The 7,366-nt window shown below is 46.8% G+C and overlaps 1 non-coding gene across 1 annotated transcript; it reads left to right on the top strand.

The window, feature by feature from the left end:
* The first annotated feature begins 994 nt into the window (after positions 1-994).
* Positions 995-1,068, top strand: trnan-guu (transfer RNA asparagine (anticodon GUU)). Its single transcript has one exon. It is a non-coding gene; the product is annotated as a tRNA-Asn (tRNA).
* The last annotated feature ends 6,298 nt before the right edge of the window (positions 1,069-7,366 follow it).

Raw genomic sequence — 7,366 nt, 5'->3', positions numbered from 1 at the left:
CTTATGGGGAACGGGCAGGGATGTGGACTTGAGTCCATGATCGGATCAGCCATGATCATATTAAATGGCGGAACAGGCTCGAGGGGCCATATGGCCTACTCCTGCTCCTAGTTCTTAAGTTCTTATGTTCTGAATAGTGACAAACAAAAAAATGCTTTGAAATGGTTACACCTTATCTTCACGTTTGTCAAACAGTTGGCTCGTTGGTCTCGGGCTGTGATTCTCCCTTCGGAATTGTTAATTGAAATTTACGAGGGGTCCCAGAGGAGCCCTGATATTGCTCGCAAATTTTTAAATTGCATCGAACTTTTGCAAAGAAGGACTTGCATATCTGCAGCGCCTTTCAGGAACTCATGATGCCCCAAAGCGCTTTACAGCCATTGAGTTATGTTTGAAGTGTTGTAGTTTGGGGAAAGATGTGCCCAGATCACCAAACATGAACCTCAACTCTTTGCAAAGAGTTTGGTGCAAATAATCAGGCGTCTCAGGGACTTGGAATTTCTTTGAATAAGTTCTGCTTGTACCTGCATTCAAGCTTGAAACAGCAACTGGGCTTCCATCTCACGGGACGTTTGGGGTTGATGTGCGTCGCTTTCAATCTTTGAAATTTCACCAAGCAAAGAAACGGTGAATCCAACTGTCCCTGTAAACATTTAGTTCCCGTTTAATCACAGGAATATCTGCAGTCAGGAGCTGAAAAGGAATTCAAACCTAATACCGGCTTCGGGACAATCAGAATACTTTGTCACAGACAAGGCACCGGAAGGCTGGAAGGTAGATCACACCGGTTGTGGGAGAGCTGGTTGGTGGTGACATGGAAGTGTCTGCAGTGTGCGGAACCAGACTGCTTCCACGCATCCACAATGAATGTCTCTCCATTTATTTGGGAAAAGTACAACTGAGAGTGGACAAGTTCCATCCCGGTCGGAGCAATCTGAAGCTTTCACTGACTGACACCCTGGTTTGTGATGTCGTGCACATTATACTTCCATCAGTCTCTGTGGCGCAATGGGTTAGCGCGTTCGGCTGTTAACCGAAAGGTTGATGGTTCGAGCCCACCCAGAGACGAAGCCTTTAACTGTTTTTTCCCGAGTATTCGGTGCCGCACAGTCCCAGGTTGTCATTGTGCGTTTTGGCTGCATGAATATTTTCCACAAATGTTGCCAGCAGTGCTATTATCCAGTTAGTTCCCACTCCAATATTTTATGAGCATTCAGTTCAAGTAAAACGATAACAATGTTTTACATGGATCATATTCCTCCATTCAGCCCACTAGAAATAAATTATGTGATTGGGTTTAAAGAAACTGGTGGAAATTGATTCTATTGATACATTTCTGGGGCCCAAGTTTCCACATGATTTGCGCCTGATTTTTGGGAGCAACTGGTGGAGAACGGACTATCTGAGAAATCGCAATTCTCCACATTTTTTTTTCTGCTGTTCCAGTCAGGTAGAACAGTTCTACTTTGGAACAGAATTTTTTCTTCAAAAGGGTGCGTGTCCGGCCACTGACGCCTGATTTGAAAGTTTCCACAGTGAAAACGTACTCCAAACTAAGTTAGAATGTAGCAAGTGAAGATTTTTGTAGAACTGAAAAAACCTGTTCTACACATTAAAAAATCAGACGTAGGTTACAAATTAGGCGCCCAGAACGAGGTGGGGTGGGAAGGGAAGTCATTAAATTGTACAATAAATCCTTATTTATACTTCTACAAATATTATACAAATAAATCCAACCTGAATAAACATTTATAAGCAAAGATAAGATTAAATAAACCATCTTCCTACCTGTGTGAAAGTGCTTCAGGCACGGAGAATGCTGCAGTCAGCCTGAGGCGCCCGTTCTTTCCGCGGTGGGGGGGGGGTAGGAGGTGCCCGTTCTTTCCCGCGGGGGGGGGGGGTAGGAGGCGCCCGTTCTTTCCCGCAGGGGGCGGGGTATGAGGCGCCCGTTCTTCCCGCGGGGGTGGGGGGAGGGAAGAGGAGGCGCCCGTTCTTCCCGCGGGGTGGGTAAGAGGCGCCCGTTCTTCCCGCGGGGGGTGGGGGAGGGGAGAGGAGGCGCCCGTTTTTCCTGCAGGGGTGGGTAAGAGGCGCCCGTTCTTCCCGCGGTGGGGGGGAAGGAGACAGTGAGAAGGCTGATGTGCTAATGGCAATGTGCTTTTATTAAAAAAATGTTCAAAAATTAAACAGCTACAAAGAACTACAAAAATGGCCGAGTGCCAATGTTTTTTTCACACTGAGCATGCGCGAACGCTGCAAAGTGCACGCGCAGCGTTGCCGGCAGGAAAAAAACTAATTTAAATAGTATTCGCCCCCTCCCACTTACAAAATCGGCGCGAGTGTAGGCTCCGCCCCCCTGGGCGCTGCGCCAGGCAGACAAGGAGCTGCAGAACGCTCCAGAACCGCAAGGTTTTTTTTAGGCACCGTTTTAGGCGCGAAAAACGGGCGCCCAGCTCGGAGGGGCACCCGTTTCTTATCGTGTGGAAACTTGGGCTCATAGAACTGGAACTTCGGTCTCAAGTGCTCCACCTATCAAGAATAGACGCACACACAATCAATGGTTTTACAACTGAGTCATAAACACTTACAATTTTAAACCATTCTCATACAGCGTGTAAATGAGACAGGGATAAAACTTCATCACATGTAAAGAGAAAATGAATGATTGAAGATAACACTGTTCCTCAGTAATTATATTATTATTTATTTCATTCTGAAGAAGATTATCGGCTAATTAACGGTGATTAAAAGAATTCTTACTTTTGCACGTTGGCTGCATGTCATCAATTTTATAAGGTTTTGAATTTAAAAATGGTGTTACAAAAGTTATCGCCAAGACCTGGAATCAAAGCTGTTTTTCGATGGCATAAGGAGTGGTTTTACCCAATCATTTAAAAATGATTTCAAAGAATCACGTGGCGTTAAATTCACATCACGGTTACGATTTATTTCGGTGTGAAACAAGTGGATTGAAAAGGACAATAATGTGAAATAAAGAGTAAAGCTACCACTACACAGTCACATCAAAGCCTCCCAGGACAGTTACAGCACGTGTTAGACACAGAGTAATGCTCCCTCGACACTGTCCCATCAAACCCTCTCAGGACAGATACAGCCCGTGTTAGATACAAAGTAAAACTCCCTCTACACTGTCCCATCAAGCTCACCCAGGGCAGGTACAGTACGTGTTAGATACAGAGTAATGCTCCCTCTGCACTGACCCATCAACACTCCCAGGGCTGGTACAGAACGGGTTAGATACAGAGTAATGCTCCCTCTGCACTGACCCATCGACACTCCCAGGGCTGGTACAGAATGGGTAAAATACAGAGTAAAGCTCCCTCAATACTGTCCCATGAAACTCTCCAAGGGCAGGTACAGCATGCATTAAATACAGAGTAAAGATTCTTCTAAACTGTCCCATCAAACGCTCCAAGGGCAGATGCACCACGGGGTTAGATACAGAGGAAAGCTCCCTCTACATTGTCCCATCAAACTCTCAGGGCATGTACAGCACAAATTAGTTCCAACATAAATCTCCCGCTACACAGCCCCATCAAACTCTTCCAGGGGAAGATGCATGGTGCATATGCAATAACTCAGCAGGCTTACTACCGTGAACTCAATCAGGTGCATCCTGACCGTACTTTTCTAGCTCTCGAACAAAGGATTAAAGATGGAGGCTTTCTTTATATACAAGAGTTGCATGTGTGTGCCTGTGGCCCAATGACCTTCGACGGTCGGTCCCCCTGGTGGCAAGTAAACCCGGGCATATATACATTACAGTGCAGCACCTGTTTAAATCTCCCTCTACACTGTCCCATCAAACCCTCCCAGGGCAGGCACAGCACAGGATAGATACAGAGCAAAGCTCCCACTATACTGTCCCATCAAACCCGTCAGGGCAGGTACAGTATGGATTAGATACAGATTAAAGCCCCCTCTACAATGTCTCATCAAAGACTCAGAGGACAGGTACAGACTAAAGCTTCCTCGACACTGTCACATCAAACCCTCCCAGGGCAGGTACAGTATGTGTTATATACAGATTAAAGCTCCCCCTATATTGTCCCATCAAAGACTCACAGAGCAGATACAGCCCATCTAAGATATACAGTAAAGCTTCCTCTAACCTGTCCCATCAAACCCTCCCAGGGCAAGTACAGCATGGGTTAGATACCGAATAAATCTCCCTCTCCAATGTACCATCAATCTCTCCCAGGACAGATCCAGCACGGGGTTAGATACAGAGTAAAGCTCCCTCTACACTGTCGCATCAATCTCTCCCAGGACAGGTACAGCACGGGGTTAGATACAGAGTAAAGCTCCCTCTACACTGTCCCATCAATCTCTCCCAGGGCTGGTACAGCACGGGGTTAGATACAGAGTGAAGCTCCCTCTACACTGTCCCATCAATCTCTCCCAGGGCAGGTACAGCACGGGGTTAGATACAGAGTAACTCTCCCTCTGCACTCTCCCATCAATCTCTCCCAGGTCTGGCACAGCACGGGGTTAGATACAGAGTAAAGCTCCCTCTACACTGTCCCATCAATCTCTCCCAGGGCTGGTACAGCACGGGTTATGTTAGCACAAATCTTTTCCTGGAAGAATCACTCGACACTCGCGTCGGTTCCAATGCCAAAATGGCCTATATTACACCGGCGGGGAGAGAGCCTCTGGTCCAACTCAGGCACTCCACTCCACCGAACAAAGAAATTCATCGATATTTATATGTTTTACAAACAGTTCATTACAATTACTTAGCCCATGTCGGCAGGACACAATCCAATCTTAAGGACTATAAATTATAAATCGATTCCACTGGGCCAATGGAATTGGCCCCCAGGCACCAGGGGACTGCGTGATCACCTCATGTTTTAGCTGGGCCTTATTCATGGCCTAGTGAGATTCTCCAGATCCCCTTATCTCTACTGTCCTTGCGTTCTGTCTGCACCTAACCTCCTTATCCTTACACAGTCACAGGAATTTCTTTGTTCAGTATTCTGCTAGGACATCTTGTCTGTGGTTTGTTGCTTAAGGATGGTCTGCTGAGCTCGCTCTTTCCAGTGTTCCTGTACACGGAACTGCAGTGTCATCAGCTACCCAAAAATGTAGTCAAGCTAAATATTAGCTGAATTCCCCTAGTGCTTTGCAGAATCCCTGGCAGCCATTTTATATCTGTCTACCATTTTACACATACATATATGCATACATATATTCAGCAGGTGCCTTTGCCTTTGCCCTACAACAATCCTACCTTTCGGTAATGGACTAATCCTAGTCTCCTTTAACCGACAACATAATTTGTTGCTCGACTTATATTTTTATGTACCACCCGGTACTTCCTGCCTCAACGTGCTGGCATTGTAAGCCATTGTACCAATATAAATGTACCGTGGTAGAGACACAGTATTTTCCTTTGCCCCCGGAATCTGTTCTGGCAAAATGTCTGGGGGCAGGTACTATTTCCAATACATATCCATCGGTTGGATTAAATCCACATTCGACTAGTTCTCCCTGTCCCACCGGGTGAGGGCACACCGTAATGTCACCCGTCTGCTTGCATCCCGTCAGGGCGATCCCATAGATTGTGTTGTCTCTGCGGACAGCAGGGGCTGCGGTCAGATAGTAATGGAGGGAGGTGTTTTCCCGTATGATCCCGATATTCTACAGTTGATAAAGGGGAAACGGTCCTGAATCTTGTGTGACTATAGGTATCATCAGGGCTATTCAAACTCCGGCAGCTTTGCCCATTCGGCAGTTTGGGATCACTGGGCATACTCTGGTTTGTCCCTTCAGAGTGCAATTACCCAGTGTCCCCTTCAGTTTGGCCAACTGAGCCAGATGTGGGCTGTCTATCCAGTCTGGCAACTCCCCCCTTTGGATATGATCGAGGTTGTGTCGTATCTGTCCTACCATCCATAGGCCATAAGCGTGACAGAGTTGTCCCTGTCTAAGTTTTGTGGTATCTTCTCTCTCTCTGTTGATAAGGTGATTGATTGTTTTTGCCTGAGCTTCTAGGACCGAGAGGCCATCCAATTGGATTTCAGCACCCTCTCTTCCAAGTTCGGATTGACCTTCCTGAGTCTGCTCTGCCCGTTCTAATAATCCCTTCATCACCCCTTTAAGCTGCTCCACCCTTTCATTTAGCCTTTGTATGTCCAGTGAGTTTACTATGGTGGTTCCAGCATTAAAACCGGTCGCAACATCATTAACTATTTCCCTATTAGTCCTATGAACTGGCTCCTGACCTCGGAATCTACTGGCACCCATGGTATCGGCAGCCTGCTGCATTACAACTTTACTTAATACATTATACATATTTCTTGCCTGTTCTGTACAATATTCCAGCATCTGTATACCTGAGATATTGATCAGGACAGGCACAATTTCATGCTTGACATTATCATACAATAGTTCACCCTCGTTGGACAGCACAATCCCATTTTCCAGTCCCCTTATAATTGTTGGACATGGCAATTCCATGGGGAGTGTGGTGGTTCTTATGGGGCACGGTGTCGGAGGGGGTGAGAAGCATACATACAATGATATTGCGGCAGCCTCTACCTCCTCATAGTATCCACACAGCCCCACCCCCTCTTTGTGGGTGACTAACGGTTGTGGCTGGGCAGGAGGCGCGCAAATTATTCCAAAGGTACATTCATCGGGCCCCCCCGGCCTCCCTTCGTCTAATGCAACTGCTTCTTGTACCCGTGGAGCATCGCACACATACTCTATTCTTATCCGGATTCATTTGCAGCCACGCGTTAAAATAAGTTCTGTCCTTGCTCCAGTCCTTGGCTGCTGGAATGCATATTTCGTCAGTCAAAGTAAACAAAACCCCATAGTTGGTGCAGTTGTGTCTTTCTTGCGTGTGCTGTACCTCTCGTAGTCGGTCTGTATTATCCAGTGCTTGTGTGGGCCTCAAGGTTCCCAGTATCATGAGTCCCCAGAGTCGAAGTCAGCACTGCGGTCCCATCTCTGTGATGGTTGTATCTGCAAATTTTAAACAGATAGCCTGGGCGTCACCAGGTTTTAGGTTCTGGTCTACTTGTGTCGCGGTCACTCTGTGGAATCGGAGGTAAGGGTTAGGTTATCCATATTCTTTATAGTCGTACCATCTCGATCACTTCATGTCCCTGTCTGGGCTGCCGTTGGTTTTGTATTTGAGCCTGCTGTGCTCGAGCCTGCACGATGACCCATCTAAATATTATCCAAACTCTAATCAACACCAATGCCACCACTATTCCTCCAAACATCGCAGTGTGCTTTACTGTTCGGTTGGGTTTGTGGACTACATCTACCCACCGTGGGATACATTGGCTCGATTGCCATAGGTGATAGTGCTTTGGCTGCACACTGCACTATC

Source organism: Pristiophorus japonicus, unplaced genomic scaffold (genome assembly GCF_044704955.1).
Source record: "Pristiophorus japonicus isolate sPriJap1 unplaced genomic scaffold, sPriJap1.hap1 HAP1_SCAFFOLD_170, whole genome shotgun sequence".
Classification (NCBI taxonomy): Eukaryota; Metazoa; Chordata; class Chondrichthyes; family Pristiophoridae; genus Pristiophorus; species Pristiophorus japonicus.
The sequence above is the reverse complement of the archived record's forward strand: the minus strand, read 5'-3'. Positions and strand labels throughout refer to the sequence as shown.